Raw genomic sequence first — 19,260 nt, forward strand, 5'->3', positions numbered from 1 at the left:
GTAGTGCTCAAAGTTAAAATAATTAACACTTCTTTTCATTACATCTATCTTTGAATAAATCAGCGTTTTTGAACGTGTTAGTTGAATGAACAGTTTAATGAATCACTCAAAGACATCCCTTGCCACCACCTCGACAGCTCAGTCATTTAAGTGACACCAAATGAGGCACTGAAATCTTGGTTCTGATTTGGTCCGGTATTTACCGGTCATACAGGTTCCCAACCCTATTCCTACCCCTCCAGCCTCCCAGAACACATTCCTGGTCACTGTTTGGAGTGTATGTACGACCCTTCCTTGAAGCAGTCCAGGGTCTTTGGCGACTTACACTTACATTTTTTTCTTGCTTGAACCTGTTGTCTGGGAACAGTTGGGTCACTTGAAGTCATGGACTTACTGCGAGGGTTGACCACGTTTGCCACCTCAAGGACATGGAGCTGTTGTGTGGGGTATGGCCCCTTTCCCTGTTAATCCTGCCTCCCAGCCTAAGCCAGTAATTTCAGGCAGCTTCAATGGAGGAAGGATGGGTGGAGGAGACCTTTGTGTCAGCTCCAGAGGACACTATGGGGGAACCTAGCCTGGGTCTGCCTGAACCTCCCTGGTTTGTTCCACCGGCTCCCCCTAGAACTTTATTTTGGATCTAGTTTGAGTTGGATACCATTATTCTCCATTTGATCTGTTGATGTTGTAGGAGGTAGTGTCAGGATCCCAACATTCATGTCTGCTCTGTAGTTGGGTTCTGTGGTAACACCTGACACTTTGCTGGTATTAAATATACTACATGAAATACAGTATACATATTAGTTATCTAACCATTTTTTATTTTAATCTTATAGCAGTGATCCTCAACATGCTGAAGCCCTCAAGACATTAAGATCAAATTTGAGGAAGAAGTTTCAGTGTCTGTATGAAGGAACAGCAAAGCAGGGAAACCCAACACTCCTGAATGAGATCTACACAGAGCTCTACATCACAGAGAGTGATTGTGGAGAGATCAATAATGAGCATGAGGTGAGACAGATTGAGACACAGTTCAGGAGAGCAGCAACACAGGACACAGAGATCAAATGCAATGACATCTTTAGACCTTTACCTGGACAAGACAAACCCATCAGAACTGTGCTGACAAAGGGAGTCGCTGGCATTGGAAAAACAGTCTCTGTGCAGAAGTTCATCCTGGACTGGGCTGAAGGGAAAGAGAATCAGGATGTCCAGATCATATTTCCACTTCCTTTCAGAGAGCTCAACTTGATGAAGGACAAAAAACTCAATCTTTCAGATCTTCTTCATGTCTTTTTCCCTGAAACAAAAGAGATGGAAATATCTAGTGATAAGTATAAAGTTTCACTTATCTTTGATGGTCTGGATGAGTGTCGTCTGACTCTGGATTTTCAGAGCGATGTGAGGTTGTGTGATGTGACTGAATCAGCCTCAGTGGACGAGCTGCTGACGAACCTCATTGTGGGGAATCTGCTTCCCTCTGCTCTCATCTGGATCACCTCCAGACCAGCAGCAGCGGATCTCGTCCCCTCTGAGTGTGTCTATCGAGTGACAGAGATACGAGGCTTCAGTGACCCACAGAAGGAGGAATACTTCAGGAAGAGAATCAGTGATCAGAGTCTGGCTGATAAAATCATCACACACCTGAAGTCCTCAAGGAGCCTCTTTATTATGTGCCACATCCCAGTGTGTTGCTGGATCTCAGCCACTGTTCTAGAGAAGATGTTGAGAAAATCATGGAAAGGAAAAATCCCCAAGACTCTCACTCAAATGTACACACACTTCCTGATCATTCAGACCAACATCAAACATGAGAAGGACTATGAGAAGAGAGTGAAAGATGAAGACATGATTCTCAAACTGGGGAAACTGGCTTATCGGCAGCTTGTGAAAGGCACCCTGATCTTCTATGAGGAAGACTTGAGAGAGTGTGGCATTGATGTGACTGAAGCATCAGTTTACTCAGGATTGTGCACTCAGATCTTCAGAGAGGAGTTGGGCTTGTATCAGGGGAAAGTCTTCTGCTTTGTTCATCTGAGCATTCAGGAGCATCTAGCAGCTCTATATGTGCAGCTTTCATTCCTGCTGTACAAGAGGGATGTGCTCAATGAAACCCTCGGATCAGAACAGGCACATGAGGTCACATGTCACTCGATATCTGACCTGCATCAGAGAGCCGTGGACAAGGCTCTGCAGAGTAGAAATGGACATCTGGATCTTTTCCTGCGGTTCCTTCTGGGTCTCTCACGGGAGTCCAATCAGACGCTCCTGAAAGGCCTTCTGACACAAGTTAGAAAAATCTCGTACAGCAAAGGGAAAATGGTTGAATACATTAAAATGAAAATAATAATGAATCCCTCTCCAGAGAAATCCATCAATCTGTTCCACTCTTTAAATGAACTGGGCGATCATTCTCTCGAAAATGAAATCCAGGAGTATGTCAGATCTGGAGGTCTTTCAAGCGCCGGACTGTCCTCGTCACAGTGGTCAGCCGTTGTCTTTGTTTTATTAACCTCAGAGCATTTGGATAAGTTTACGTTGAAGAAATATATAAGCATCAATCAAGGCCAAAACCACATGTGACCGGATGAAGTACTTCAGAGGGGTGGATTGGATTAGTATACAAAGGACCTACAAATGTAATTATTATCTGTGTATTTTTTCAGATCGTAATTAACTTTATCACAAAATAAAGCAAAAGTAAACAAAAAGTAATAAAAACAGTAATAAAAAGTAATATTTTTTTTATTAGTAAGTAAAAAAAAACTAGTTCCTGCTGAACTGAGAATGAAGAGTGTGTCATTGTTTTCTGCAGGTTGATGTATTGTAAGATCACAGCTGAAGGTTGTGCTGTTCTGACTTCAGCTCTGAGATCAAACTCACACCTCAGAGAACTGAATCTGTCTGTGAATATAATAGGAGATGGAGGTCTGACACTGCTCTCTGGTGGACTGAAGGATCCTCACTGTAAACTGGAGAAACTGACGTAAGATCATTCATTAATCTTAACAGAGACAAGTATCATACTGTTTTAAGGGATTATTGTTCCTATTTCTTGGGGGATCATAGTGATTTACATTAACACACAATAAAGCAAAAGTAAACAGAAAGTAACAAAAACATTAAACCCACACAGATTTAGTATTTAATATCTAAATCTCTCAGTGCTTGTGTAGTTCCTGCTGAACGGAGAGTGAAGAGTGTGTCATTTTTTTCTGCAGGTTGAGTTATTGTAATATCACAGCTGAAGGTTGTGCTGCTCTGACTTCAGCTCTGAGATCAAACTCACACCTCAGAGAACTGGATCTGTCTGGGAATAAAATAGGAGATAAAGGTCTGATGCTGCTCTCTGATGGACTGAAGGATCCTCACTGTAAACTGGAGAAGCTGAGGTAAGATCATTCATTAATCTTAATAAAATAATGTAAAAGGCCTTTTAGTATAAAGAATTACAAAAAAATATTGTAAAAACGTGTCTCTTCAGCTCATGGTTCACGTGTCTTTTTGCCGTGGAATCTTTACTGATTTGAAAATGTATATAATGAAGGTTGTGAAATAATTGCCTAATATTAACTCTAATTTGGTGCAGCAATGATTCAAGCATCGCGACAATAACCGACCTTCTCATCTGAGCTGCTTCAGCACTCAAACACTGAGTGACCAGATGCCCAATCAAATCAAAGTAGGCTTTATGTTCACAGAAGCACGACTCGCGAGCCGAGCGCGAATTCCAGCACAGCGCTTCACGCTTCAGTTAGCGGTCATACAGTGCGAGATAAGAGGCAAGTAGCTAAACTAAACAGCTTTTTACGATAGAAGTTTTAAACGACTGACAGAAACAATCAATTTGCAAAGACTGTATCAATCAAAGCTCAGCTTTGGGAAGGGAAGATATACAGGTCAAGATAAGGAGTCTGAGAGAAGAAGAAGAGAGAAGTTCATTGAGATGAGAGAGGAAGAGCAGGAATTGCATACTGTGCCCAGAATGAGATTAAACGGGTGGTTTAACCCTCTGGGGACCAAAAACGCGCCCGCGCGTTTTGCTCGTTTTTTTTTTTTAGTAATGAAAATAAACACTAAATGCTCTGTTAATTTTGATCTTTCATTTTCGTGTAATACATCAATCGATCCTGTTCAGTTTCTATTTTTTTTCTGTATACTCACAATAAAAATAAAGTGTTTTGCTTTTTGACAAATAAAGAAAAAATAAGATGATGCGATTTCTGCCTTCTCTCTGTCAGTAAACTCCCGTTTGAAACGCGTTCGAAAATGATCTATAACTCCGCGAAAATTCAGTCAAACAGGCAAACAGACCCACGGGCATAAAGCTTGAGATCGCAGCTTTTAATTGAAGTCATTTATATAAAAAACAAATATTCTTAGTTTCTGTAATCTGTATACAAAGAGAGCGACTCCAGTCGACCTCATTACGAGATGATTCACAGTAATTTGACCACTCCCCGGAGAGCGCGCGCTATTCAAATGCAAATTCTGAGAACCATTTCAGTCTGTGAAACGCCCCCACATCAGCTGTAAACAAAGCGCGTCGCGAGCATGGTTGCGAGTGAGACATTATAGCCTTTATGGAGAAAAGTTTCCACAGTGCTGATGAGGCGAAATATCTCCTGATATGAGCAGCAGATCGCGCTGAGGAGTGAGGTAGGCTGTTTTCTTTTCTCAAGTGTGGAATAACGTTATAACGTTAGTGTAGGCCTATGTAAACCGCAAAAAGATGAATCGCATTTCTATAATATGACTCGCGTTTCTGTGAGATGAATGAAGGGTACATATTTGTAAAGAGTGTTTAGCCTAAATATGAATCGCGTGTCTGTGTGTGAAAGAATAAACTGCTTTGCCATAGCCTACTGAGATGAAATAAAATGTATTTGTATAAGCAACGTAAATTAACATTTATATGCCCTGATATTTCAATAAAACAACGTTAGTCAGGCGTTAGTCACACTATTTTTGTCAAAAATAAAGTCATAGACTAAGATGTTAGATGTTCCAATGTTGGCTATATTCAAACTAATGAATACATATGATAAAATGTAGGCCTATAATCTTTTTTTTCTTTCTTTTTTTTTTTTTTACAAAGAAAGAGTACACTTGAAATATTGTTGAAATTGTAATTATTGTTGTAATTGTAACATTTTTAATAAAATAGCTAAACATATTTACAAGATAGATGTAAGCGAAATCTTAAATGGTCAATATAAGTATTCTTCTATATAGGCATTGTCCTTGCATTGTGGCTCAGTCAGTGTCACACCTGAATGAATGGCTAATTATGCAGAGTCATTATGCAGAGTGGGTGGGACAACCCAGGTGTAAACTACTCCTTCACGCCCCCCTCGCATATTGGCTTTCCAAGCAAAACCTGTTTTACACCATTTAAATCAATGTATTTTTTTTTGTGAACGATAAAGCAAGACTATTTTCACATAATTTTGAAGCCAGTACTCAAAGGTACAAAATCAATTAGACAAAAGTCTTGTGGACACATATTTAATATGTGTTTTGTGGTCTTAATTCAGCCACTTTCATTTTTATTTTTTCCAATAACCACGCATAAACATTATTCTCTTAAAAATACAAACATCTACATACACGTTGCCCGCATATTTTGGTAGCCCTGTTTGTGCTATATAGAGTGATTTTACACCTTTGCCATTAACATGTTTATAAATAACTGAAAAAAGCACAAATTTCAAGGCATGTCAGAACATCTCAAGGGCTCCAAAAACACCTTGGTCCCCAGAGGGTTAATGCCCTCTTATACAATATTTAAAATTAGTCTCTGTTGTCACCAGAGTATGTATGCGAAGTATGACTATATGAGCATGAACTCATATAGTCAGCCTAATGGTGCACAGCTTATTAAGATATCATGATTTATTTATTTATTTATTTATGTAACATGTATGTGTGCATTAAAAGTACCATTCCGGCAACGAGAACGATGCTGAGCCAAAAGAAGAGTAACACTTTATTCTGATGGTCCTTTTTGATGCCCCGAACCCCGAACCCCCTGGCAAGATCACGTTTGGGACCTCAGTATTTATAAAACCCTGCGCACGGCCCTGATTGTTAGTAATATTTCAAGATGATAATTTTCTGGACTGAAGCAACTTAGGTTTACATGATTATCCATACATCTTTTTTAATAGAAAAATTATTTTCAAATTTATCAAATATGATCATAAGTCTTTTGGGGAAGGTTTATTTGTTCATCTATCAATCATAACTGTATTGCGTTTTATTGTATGTTTTAAAATTACCGAGCTCTGATTATAAAACTAAGCATTATATCATATTGCTAAAGCCGGGTTCACACTGTATGATTCTGGCCATGATTTGGCCGTCTGAGACAAATTTTGCAAATCCTAAAAGATTCTTCTGATCGTTTGTTTGACATGTTCACGACAGCCGTCGTTAGAGCCATTTGTTCTAATTTAGGCAAACTGATAACATTGCATTTGGATGCATTTTGAACATTGCATAATTGATGATGTAAAACTCCGGACGAGTTTTCTTGTGTGCGTCTGTTTTTAACATGTCCTGACTGTCATTTGGTCTAATATTAATGACAACTGAGATCTTATAGTGTAATATGATGTAACGACAATGAGAAGAAACCAAACACAGACTAATTTTCTTCCAGAAAATTAATTCAAACTCTCTACTTCCTGCCGAACAAAACAGAAGATTTGTTCAGAACGTCAAATGATCCTCATCACTCTGGCTATTTAAAAGAGCCTCCCCCCAACACTAACGAAATAACTGGTCAATGCTACCTTTGTATACTGGTTAATGCTAGCTTTGAATACTGACTGGTTAAGAGAAAGACAGAGACCAAGGTCCCACACAGAGTCCTCACATTCCAGGGTCAAATCACCAATCCGGGGCCATAAAATCAGGCTCCAGCTGGTCTACGCTAACCAACGAAAACCCCCAACTAAGAACTTTTATGAGCCCAGCTAAAGGAAGAACTTGTCAATGTGAGATAGCTTGGAAAAGAATGATTGGTTCAGAGATGACACAACTCGAGCCCACAACATTCCAGACCCCCTCCTCCTTAAGGACTTCTGAACGAACAAACCAATTCTCTTCTTTTCAAACCAGAAGACTGAGATTTTTCCTATAACAATACATAAAATCATCCAGAACAGTTTCGATGGACTTATACTCAAACATCATGCAACTACATAATCCTGTGTTGTTTCTACCACTTATATGCATTTTTAATAAGATTATATCCCATGTAAGTCCTTTAATGGGTATAACTGTTAGATGTTTGAATGAAAGTGTGTTGTGTTTCATATCAGTATGATCGTATGCCCGAGATTCAAAAGATGGCTTGAATGATATCTGTGTAATATGTTTTGATCTTCTTTTAATTAGAAATCATGTCTAAACTGGCCTCTGTTCTCTCTGCTTAAGAGCTAGAGAACAGACACCCCCCCAGATAATGCATGATTTACGATGAGACAAACAAAGCCAGTGTCTAATTGGTCCGATCTCTTCAGGAGGGGGGACAAACTTTTAGTTTAAAAACCTTAGACACAAAAAAAAAGCCCTCTCTCGAAGCTCTCTCTCGCTGCTCTCGCTCTCTCAGACTAGGAACCATGTAAACGCGCAGACGAAATAACCCAAATCAAGATCTGAAGAACATGGGTTAAACAGCTTCATTCAAGCCATCATCTACTCCTCTCAATTTCCTTTCTTTCCTTAGTTTCCTTTCTTTTCCGTTGTGAGTCTCGGTTCTAAGTTAAGTTTTGCGACAAGATTTCGAGCCACGTTTCTTCTGCAAAGCCAGCTTCAAACAAAGACTTTCATTCCGCCAGCACGCCACGTGACTGACCACGTGACCCAGACATCAGGCACGAGGAGACCAGCCAACGAACGGACCGGGAAAACCCCTTACACGCAACAAAAGGGAATCCCCAAAAGCAAAGACAAGCAAGTACTGCCTCCAGACTCTTAAACTGAACTGGTGTATTTGATACAGATTTAATAACATAGGAAACGATAAAAGGGTTAAACTAAAGATTGATGGTTCATTCAGGTTGTGTTTTATAAGTGCATAGAAACTTGGGATTACATCATCTCACTCTTAAACTCACTCTTAAAACTTAATCTTTCCTTACTCTCTTTCTTTCTGCAACGCGTATGAATGTGTGTGTCTGTGTTAGATATTAGTTGTATGTGTTAGAATAATCAATAAAGTCTTGTTTGTATTTTAAAGAGAAATATTACTTGTGTTATTGTGCTTACAAATTTAATGTCTTAAACTTCTGATCTAAGTTACCTTGCTAACTATATAGTGTTTCACTATAGTTCGGATATTTATATCCGTTGCAGAGTTGATAATTACAGCCAGTTCAAATGAACCGCGAACGAGTCATTTGCTCGGTTGTAATAAGTGACTCTTTTGAATTCCCTATAAATTAATTAATAATTCCTTTGAGCTAAATTGTAATCACTACAAATTACAAATATCTTACAATGACTTACAGTGAGGATCATGTTCATATAGTCTGACAAGCAGCAATCGTAAAGGACTATTATATATCGCACAGTGTGAAACCCGGCATTATTGGCAGATATAGAGTGACAACTGATATTTATATGCATTTTATGTAGGGCTGGGTATCGTTCAAAATCTTTCGATCCGGTGCCATTTTCGATACCTCAGTTTCGATACCGGTTCCTAACGATACTTTTTTCGATACCAATTTTATGAAATCCATTTTAACAAGATTACATAACACATTACCTCAGAAAATGTTGGTTTTATTTTTTCAGTTTGACTCATGCTCCTTAGCCAGTGCACAAAGGAACAAAAAAAAGCACAAAGGAACAAAAAATGTTTTATAAAGAGCTCATGCTCACCAAAGCTGATTTTTTTTTTTTATATAAAAAATACAGTAAAACTTGTAATATTGTGAAATAGTATTACAATTTAAAATCTTATTTGAATATATTTTAAAATGTAATTTATTCCTGTGATGTCAAAGCTGAATTTTCAAAATCATTACTTCAGTGTCACATGATCCTTCAGAAATATGAAAACAGTTTGCTGCTTAATATTTTGGAAACTATGATACATTTTTTTTCATGATTCTTTGATGAATAAAAATGTCAAAAGAACGGCATTTATTTAAAAACTAAATATTTTGTAACATTACACGTTTTAATGTCACTTTTGATAACTTTAATGCATCCTTACTGAAAAAAAAAAAATCTGACTGACCAACACATTTTTGAACGGCTGTGTACACTCAGTAGGTTATTATTGCAATATAAACACTGTCAGAGTGATCAACAAGGTACCTCTTCATTTACCAGTAGAAGGCGAAGCAACTTTCTGCTATTATTTTTACTCCGTGGCCGTGCACTGTCAAGGTCTTCATCATATTTGTCGTGGTACCGGTCTTTGCAGCAATTATTTTACCGCAAATACTGCATCGCGCGCTGTTGGCATCGAGCCTGGAGAAATGTACCCACACTTTTGATCGACTTTTCCACATCTTTAAGGTATTATGTGTGTGTGCTCGCGTCTCATGAATATGTGCGCGGAGAGTTTGTGTGTGTGTGCTCGCGTCTCATTGAGTATGTGCGCGAGTTTTGTGTGTGTGCTCGCATCTCGTATGCGCGTGGAGAGTTTGTGCGTGCGCGCGTCTCATATGAGTATGTGCGTGGAGAGTTCCGCGCTTCTCGTGTGTGTAGAGTTACGCAAACTCTACACATGTATGTGCGTGAGCGACTTTATGTGTGTCGTTGTGCATTTCATATGTATTTGTTTGAGCACTGACGCTGACGAGTTAACCCCTTAGGTATCGAAATCTGGTACCGAACAACATGTCATTTTTCGATACTCGATAGTATCGAGGCAATTCGATCGGTACCTAAAAAGTATCGAAACTCGGTACCCAGCCCTAATTTTATGTCACTGGTTCTCAACTCCAGTCTTGGGGATCCATCGCTCTGCACATTTTGTAAGTTGAACTGAGAGTGAAGAGTGTGTCATTGTTTTCTGCAGGTTGAGGTATTGTAAGATCGCAGCTGAAGGTTGTGTTGCTCTGACTTCAGCTCTGAGATCAAACTCACACCTCAGAGAACTGGATCTGACTGGGAATAAAATAGGAGATGAAGGTCTGAATCTGCTCTCTGGTGGACTGAAGGATCCTCACTGTAAACTGGAGAAACTGTGGTAAGATCATTCATTAATCTTAACAGACAAGTATCATATTATTTTAAGGCATTATTGTTCTTTTTTTTTTTGGTGGTGGTGGTGGGGGGGGGGGGGTCATAGTGATTTACATTAATACACAATAAAGCAAAAGTAAACAGCAAGCAACAAAAACATTAAACCCACACAGATTTAGTATTTAATATCTCAGTCTGTCTGTGGTTGTGTAGTTCCTGCTGAACGGAGAGAGTGTGTCATTGTTTTCTGCAGGATGTACGGTTGTATTATCACAGCTGAAGGTTGTGCTGTTCTGACTTCAGCTCTGAGATCAAACTTACACCTCAGAGAACTGGATCTGTCTGTGAATATAATAGGAGATAAAGGTCTGAAGCTGCTCTCTGATGGACCTCACTGTAAACTGGAGAAACTGACGTAAGATCATTCATTAATCTTAAGTGAAACAAGAATAATGTAAAAGGCCTTTTAGTATAATTGTAAAAGCGTGTCCCTTCAGCTCGTAGTTCTTGTGTCTTTTTGCTGTGAAATCTTTACTGATTTGTATTACATAAACATAAGAATAAACTTTATTAATATTTAAAGATGTTAATTTTCTGGACTGACACAACTTAGGTTTACATGATTATCCATACATTTTTTTAATAGAAAAATGATGTTCAAATGTATCAAATATGATCATCAGGCTTTTGAGGAAGGTTTATTTGTTCATCTCTCAATCATCACTGTATTGCATTGCATTATATGTTTTAAAATTACAGAGCTTTATTCCTAAAGCTGGGTTCACACTGTATGATTCTGGCCATGATTTGGCCGTCTGAGACAAATTTAGCAAATCTAAAAGATTCCTCTGATCCTATAGGCTAAAATCTGAAGTCTTTGATCATTGCTTTGACATGTTCACTGACAGCCGATTAATGGGCCTCATTCATGAAACACAAGCAGAACGAATGTTTGTGTAAATCGTTTGTAAAGCTGTTCTGAACAAAATTTTCAGATTCTTCTTCTTTTTTTTTTCTTTCTTTTTTTAATGTTAGTTGGTACGACAGAAATTGTCACCGGCTCCCTAACACAAGTAAATGGTGCGTAAAACATTTGAACGCTCTGTGTTTTAATTTAGGCAAACAGATGACATAGCATTTTGATGCACTATGTACCACAATAATATTTCATGAGTTGATTTGCTCTGTCTTTTTTTTTTTTTTTTTTTACTGTCCAACTTTGGGTTGTCGCCTTTAGAGTTATCGAAAAGGTCAATTTTAATGTGCAAGTTGATCAGAATTTGCTCGTATATTTACGAAAGTTTCATGAATAAGGCCCAAGGACAGTTGCGATCAGATTTTACCTCCGGCGAATCTCTGTCAGTGTCAGAAGATTTGACTCTCAGTCCTGCAGTGTGACTTCTACGACAACCATGAAATTATCTACGTTTTTCAAGACAAGCCATGACCAAAATTAACGTTAGAGATTTATATGTAGCCACCATTTCAATCCCGTGTGTAATTCAGCTCACAGTCACTGAACGTGTCATTGATTGATGATGTAAAACTCCAGACGAGTTTTCTTGTGTGCGTCCGTTTCTAACATGTCTTGACTGTCGTTTAGTCTAATATTAATAACAACTGAGATCCTATAGTGTAATACACTGTTAGACTTTTCAAGGTTTTTTTACAGTAACTTACTGGCAACAATGTTTTACAGTACCTAACCGTATTTCAGTATAAAGTGCATTACTGTAAAAAACAAGCTAATCAGTACACTACTGTAATTATTTTTATTTGTACTAAATATAAATTAGATTTCATAATTTTGATATAGAATGAATTTTATTTGTATCCTACATAACTACTACTGACATTCAAATCAATTAGACAAAATTATTACAGTTTTTTTATTTAAAACATTTCATATACATCACAAAATAAACAGTCTGCCAATGCTGGGAATGATGTGTTACATTTTTACACATTAATGGGTGAGTTTAGGGTTTTGTGTTAATTTTAACTAATTTTAACATTGTGTTAATGATTTTAACAAAGTAAATATGTCAGAAAGGTTAGCACAAAGATGTGTAAACATGTTAAATTAACACATTATGCGCTGTCCTTCACTGCACACATTGTTAAAAACATACATAAAATCCTAAACAAAATGTTAGCATTTGACAAAATGACTGCTTTTTAAGCAGTCAAAAAGGAAATGTCAAACACAGGGCAAAACACAGTTCTTTTCACAATACATGACACATAACCCCACCTTCAAAATAATTTCACTTATTTCCAAAAATTTGTTGGATTCATGTACACTGTCTGGTGGCCAAAATAAATATTTAAGTGTCTTTTAAATGTTTTTGAAATAAGTCTCTTTGATGCTCAAGAAACATTTCTTATTATTATCAATGTCTGACTGTCTACTCCATCTTTTCCACAGCATAGAAGTAAAAATCATCATCAAAATAATCTTTAAAAACCCAACACAATGTTTTTGTCCACCTTTGTGAATAAATGAACTTCTCCAAAGATTGGTTCCTGTTCAGAACTTGACTGACAACATCAGAATGTTCCCTGGTCTGTGTGCGTGTCCACAAACACAAATGTACTCAGTCCTTCAGAGGAGATCCTGTCCAACACTATATAAAACAGAGAGAGAGAGAGAGAGAGAGAGAGAGAGAGAGAGAGGAGAAAATTCCATATTAGTTTTTTTTTTTTTTTACATTTTTATTATTATTTTTACTAAAACTTAAGAATATATATTTGTAAACAGCTTTTTGTCAATAGCATTTTCAAACATTTCAGATGAACTAAATTAAATTATGCCAGATTAAATTTTTAATACTTACATATCCTAAATTCTGTCCAAAAATGCTGAGATCCATAGAGAGAGAGACTGAAATCGATGATTACCTGTTTGAGACAAATACACAGTAAGACACATGCAAGAAATCACTGAGTGATGATCGCTCTCCTTCCTACAGTAGTTAACCCACCTGTGCACTGATATTAGGACCTTCCTGGTCAGGTGGGACTGTAATGGTAGAGAATCTTCTGCCTAATAAAATATCAAAATAATGTAAAAATATATATAAACTTGAGTTGTTAAAATGCTAGATTTGGTATGAATGAATTAGTGAGTTTTACTGCAATGCTTACCTGGATACATTTAATCTGGTGAGACTGAACATAGAAAATGGTCCATCTTCTGATTGGTTCATTTGCTGTGTAATAAATATAATGTTACACATGATGCAAAGGTTACTTAGCCTATTTGATATAAAGTTAGCCAATTTTATAGAGATTTTATAAGATATTGTATGCTACCTGCACCAGTGGCTCCAAAGCACTTATCACATAATGCTAGTGGTGGAGGAAGTACTGAATCTCAGTACTTAAGTAAAAGTACAAATAACCAGAGACATATTTACTTTAGTAAAAGTAGAAGTACCACAATGAAAACCATACTTAAGTAAAAAGTAAAAAGTACCTGATTTTAAATGTACTTTAAGTATTAAAAGTAAAAGTACTTGCATAACAATTTATTCTCTTAATGTCTATATTCTAATAATTAGGGCTGTAACAATATGCAATATGAATCCGAAATCGCTACACTCAGATCTACGAACCTGTGTCGCGGTGTGAGAAGGCAGAATCATTTAATATTGGACAATTCCATCGTTATAAACGGGACATTTGCAGTTAAAACTTGAAATATAAATTCTCACAAAATGCATTTAATACATATTGAAAAATATCAGTATGCATTTTATATTTAATGGGAAATAGCCTAGGCTACACATGCGTTACGGGACACAAAAAATGTTTAACTTTTAGGTAGCAAAATATTTTTTTGTAATTCTATGAATTACACTGCACAAACAAAAAGTAATACCCACCGGATGAAAAAGGGTTGGCTCTCCACAGAACATAAAATATTCATTTTATTTTATTTTATTTTATTTTTCGTGTTCCCATTTATGAGGAAAAAACAATGTTACAGACGTGACCGCTCTGAAAGCGGCACTAAAAGACTGCTTTAAAACTTTCACTGAGACCTCAAACAGAAAGCACAAAGCCTTTTTTTAAAGTGAATTTCGTTTTGTATTAATTGTATCTTAATTTTAATCAATGTTTCATCAACCATTTGCCAGGATTTAATAAATAAGAAGTAAATATAGTAGAAAATAGATAATCACGACACGTAGGCGCTGGCGAGTGAACTGAAGCGCGTCTCATAAATGAACCGAAACTCAGCGTATAAGGTATCCTACTTGCCTCACAGACCTGATAAATATATCTTTAGACAGCTTTAAATGTGTACTTTTAAACAGAACAATTCAAAACGAAAGAAAACAGACTGCTCTCTGCTTATGTAATCTGTATGAAATGCGCATTTCTCTCTGGCGCATTCACTACTGCGAAGATCGCGTATCAGTATCGTCAACCTCATCTTTGCAGCCGACACAGAAAACACTTGTTTATTAATAAACAATTAAAATGTCTCCTTGCTGTATTTGACATATTAATTACCTTTGCCGGTTCTTTGTGACAGCTTTTAGGTGCTTTATTGGCAGCGCCACCAACGCGTCAGCACCGAAAACATGGAGATTTTTTTCAATCCCTGTTTTGGCAGGGGAAAAACTGATCCGAAAATGTAATGAAAAGTTGTAGAAATGTAGTGGAGTAGAAAGTATAATAATTGCTGCAAAAAGTAACGAAGTAAAAGTCAAAAGTATGGACTATTGATTCTACTTAAGTAAAGTACAGATACGTGAAAAATGTACTTAAGTAAAGTAACGAAGTATTTGTACTTCGTTACATTCCACCACTGCATAATGCTAATCATTTTTGCAAACTTATGTCAAAATATTGTGACGTCCCTGAGTCTCCTGATCCTATTGGTCCTGGACGTGGGAGTTCCTGATTGGTTTTCCTCATCCTCATTGATAATTAGTTAGTGTATATAAGAGTGCTGTGACTTGTTTGGAGCAGGCACTCCATGGGGAAACTCTCCTCATGAGTGGCTCATTGTGTTTTCTTACACCTGTTGTCAAGATTTTGTTTTCCCTTATCCCTAGACTTATGTTTATTATTATTGTTTGTGATATGTTTAATTCAATAAATCCTATCTTTGATTTGAACGTTTCTGTCTGATCCCTCTTTTGTGTTGCGGCTTGAGCTGGTCGTAACAATATATATAAATGTTTTAATTTCAAGTACAGTTTAGGCTTATCTCAGGAATCTTGCTAGACGTCACTGGCGCGAATTGGCGCTTTGTTGCAGTTGCTTTTAAACACATACATAATTGCAGTAAATATTAAATTCCATAAAAAAAAATATATATATATATAATATGTTATAGTATGCAAACTAATGCTAAAAAAAGAAAAGAAAGGTGGCCACTAGCCATAAAACTTGTTAACTAACATAACGTTACAATGTTATTTTCTCAACAGTAGGCCAACATTAGCTACGACCAACAGAATTTCACACATTAGTTAATTTAATGTTAATGTAAACTATAAGCGTTGCTCCTTGGCGTATTCTAACAATTCAATAATCTAACAATTCAATTCAATAATCTAACAAAGTCTGTCAAATGAAACGTTAGCGCAGTTTACCGTGGTAAAGTTCGTTACCGCCATGTTGATGAGTATAACATAGGTTAAACTGGGCACAATCCTGTCAACACATACAGAATATTTTTTACCTTGCTTGCTGGTGTCTCTCTCTCTCTCTCTCTCTCTCTCTCTCTCTCTCTCTGTGAAGTGAATTCCGTCTCTTCCCCGGGCCAGACACAAACGGCGCGGTCCAACAAAAGACAGTCAGAACCCAGTGATATTACACTGGATGCTCCGGCACGACACGACAAATCCCAGACAGTGTAGGCTATTCATACTGATGCGCCGTTATATTTCTGATGTACGGTACTCCGAGTCCAAGCGCTCGCGCTATTTCTGACAACAAACAGGTTTGCATTTTTCATTAATGGTCCAGTCGCTTCAATGTGTCCAATATAGACAGCCTTTGACTGTTATAGTGTTGTAGACACGCGGTGTAAGGCAAATAAAAAAATAAAAATAAAAAAAAAGTAATAAAAAGAAATAAAAAGCATGATGGAATGGTGCCAGTCAGAGAGGCTGTTATGTCAAATACAGTAGTATACTGCAAATTTAAAAAATACAGTAAGTCTCTGTATGTGGTGTTTGACGTCACAAAAAATTCCCATGATGCAATGGGAATCACAGTTATTTACTGTAAAGAGAAATAGCAGTATAATACTGGGTGATTTAAAGTAAATAACTGTAGAAATTACAGAAAAGTCTAACAGTGTATGACTTACAGTGAGGATCATGTTCGTACAGTCTGACAAGCAGCAATCGTAAATGACTATTATAAATCGCACAGTGTGAACTCAGCTTAAGACTTTATTGGCAGATATAGAGTCACAACTGATATTTATATGCATTTTATGTCAGTGATTCTTGGGGATCCACCGCTCTGCACATTTTGTAAGTTGAACTGAGAGTGAAGAGTGTGTCATTGTTTTCTGCAGGTTGTATGGTTGTAATATCACAGCTGAAGGTTGTGCTGCTCTGACTTCAGCTCTGAGATCAAACTCACACCTCAGAGAACTGGATCTGACATGGAATATAATAGGAGATGAAGGTCTGACACTGCTCTCTGGTGGACTGAAGGATCCTCACTGTAAACTGGAGAAACTGAGGTAAGATCATTCATTAATCTTAACAGAGACAAGTATCAAATTATTTGAAGGGATTATTCTCCGTATTTTATTTAAATCATATTGATTTACATTAACACATAATGAAGCAAAAAGTAAACAAAGAGTAATAAAATCAATAAACTCACACAGATTAAGGATTTAAAATCACAGTGGTTGTGTAGTTCCTGCTGAACTAAGAGAGTGTGTCGTTGTTTTCTGCAGGTTGAGTGATTGTAAGATCACAGCTGAAGGTTGTGCTGCTCTGACTTCAGCTCTGAGATCAAACTCACACCTCAAAGAACTGGATCTGTCTAGGAATTATCTAGAAAAAGCAAGTGTGAAGCATCTCTCTGCTTTAAAAGATAATCCACATTATAAACTGGAAAACGTAGTGTAAGTATTGATTCATATCATATAATATAATAATATAATTTGAACTATTCAATCCTCTTAACAGATGTGTCAGCAGTAATGCATATGTAACTGTGTGTGTTTTATTTTACTAACAGCTTTTAAATGATGGTGAATATGGAGCCACTACAGAGACATTATCATCAAAATCTCTGTGACCTTTACTGGACTTGACTGTATATAAATGTCTTCCTCTTATCCAATTATCAGTGAATTGTTTTCTCAGTGAAGTGAGCAGGTTAACACAATCACTACATTAACTCTACAATGAACTTCAGCTGAGTTCCATCTGTGTTTCGGGGAACTGGGTGTTTTGGTTTAATGATGATGCTTTTAATGTCTTTGTGAAATGTCTTCCTGAGATCTGATTGAAGCTCATCTGAAGAGGATATTTGCCATTGTCACATTATTATTGTTCTGTCTTTTCTTGTGTTGGTGTGTGTGAAAGGCATGATTATGATTGGTCCAAATTTGTCATCACATGATCACATCACCACGAGTTATCCTACAGATGAATATCAGATGATGTCACCAACGTCTCCTCACTGTCACAGTGTCTGGTTGTGTTCCCCTGGTATCCACTAGATGTCCTCCTTTCCCCACGGTGTCATTCAAGAACTACCTTTCCCACAATTCCTGTATGTGTGATTGCACAGGTGTTTGTTATCTGTTCCCAGCTGTTTCTCGTTGTCATCTAGTTTGTTCCTGTATTTAAAGCCCTGTTTGTTCCATGTCCTGTGTGTATCGTTGTTTATGTCACACCGCGTTTGGTTTACCGTGTTCCCTGCCTGAGTCTGTTTGTTGTTTTTGTACTGCCTGTCTGGATATCGAACCCTGCCTGTTTGGATATCGAACCCTGCCTGTTTGGATATCGAACCCTGCCTGTTTGACTACTCTTTTGGATTACCCTTAATAAACCTCAATTTGACTGCACTTGGATCCACCTTGCTTTTTCCCTTGAGTGGATCGTGACAGAACGATACACCATGTATGGATCCAGCAGTACGGGGTTTCGGATCCTTCCCCCCACCACTGAGAAGGAGAGGAGGGGAAGACTCCAAAATTTAATGGCCCTACACCAGCAGGGTCAGACAGTGAGTTGTTTGTCTCAAACTTTTTGGACCTTATCGAGAGGCATGAACTATAATGATGCAACCTTGAAGGACCTTTTTAACCACTGTCTTGATGACCCGTTACCGCAATGGGAGATGAAGGGACTGGAGATCCTTGACTTTTGGGGGTTTACGAGGTATCTACACCACCGTAGTCACTGGGATACCCCAGCTTCGCCGGCATCTCCTAGCGAGATGTTACCACTGCCCAGCCGAGAGAGTGCATCACCGCTGCCCGGCCGAGAGAATGCTTCGCCGCTGCCCAGCCGAGAGAGTGCATCGCCGCTGCCCAGCCGAGAGAATGCATCGCCACTGCCCGGCCGAGAGAACACATCGCCGCTACCTATCAGGCCCGGAGCCGGATCAGTATCTGGGCGTCTTAGATTAAGGTCCAGCGTGAGGGACCCAGCGCTCATGTCAGCACAGAGGGCCCAGAGGATCAGCCGAACGGGGTTCCACAAGCTCATAGCATCCCATCAGCCTGAGCCCTCTTCACCGCTGGTCCCGTCCAGCACAGAGCCTGTGCCGGTGGTCCCAGTGCCGGTGGTCCCAGTGCCGGTGGTCCCAGTGCCGGTGGTCCCAGTGCCGGTGGTCCCTGTGCCGGTGGTCCCTGTGCCGGTGGTCCCTGTGCCGGTGGTCCCAGTACCGGTGGTCTCGAGTCCGGTGGTCCGGAAACGGCGGAGGAGGAGGAGGAGGACTTCCTGCCTTCCCAATGGCCTGGAGGTCGTCCCCGAACAGCCCGCTGTCTCCCTGGAGGTCGTCCCCGAACAGCCCGCTGTCTCCCTGGAGGTCGTCCCCGAACAGCCCGCT

General features: G+C 38.4%; 1 protein-coding gene, 1 long non-coding RNA gene and 1 pseudogene across 3 annotated transcripts in view; 2 read left to right on the plus strand and 1 right to left on the minus strand.

Moving 5' to 3' along the window:
- Nucleotides 1-19,260, plus strand: part of ccdc13 (coiled-coil domain containing 13) — a gene marked incomplete at its 3' end in the record, with an annotated part of 264,989 nt that overhangs the window by 15,820 nt on the left and 229,909 nt on the right.
- On the plus strand, nucleotides 510-17,496 carry LOC311087028 (NACHT, LRR and PYD domains-containing protein 12-like; annotated as a pseudogene). Its single transcript has 9 exons — nucleotides 510-598; nucleotides 689-691; nucleotides 834-2,602; nucleotides 2,791-2,983; nucleotides 3,219-3,389; nucleotides 10,043-10,213; nucleotides 16,757-16,927; nucleotides 17,150-17,315; nucleotides 17,437-17,496. The product of its transcript is annotated as an NACHT, LRR and PYD domains-containing protein 12-like (transcript).
- On the minus strand, nucleotides 12,425-13,226 carry LOC311087302. Its single transcript, XR_014607209.1, has 3 exons — nucleotides 13,194-13,226; nucleotides 13,047-13,110; nucleotides 12,425-12,836 (listed from the first exon to the last, which is right to left on the minus strand). It is a non-coding gene; the product is annotated as an uncharacterized lncRNA (long non-coding RNA).

Source organism: Abramis brama, assembly GCF_963993115.1.
Source record: "Abramis brama genome assembly, chromosome: 7".
NCBI classification, from domain to species: domain Eukaryota; kingdom Metazoa; phylum Chordata; class Actinopteri; order Cypriniformes; family Leuciscidae; genus Abramis; species Abramis brama.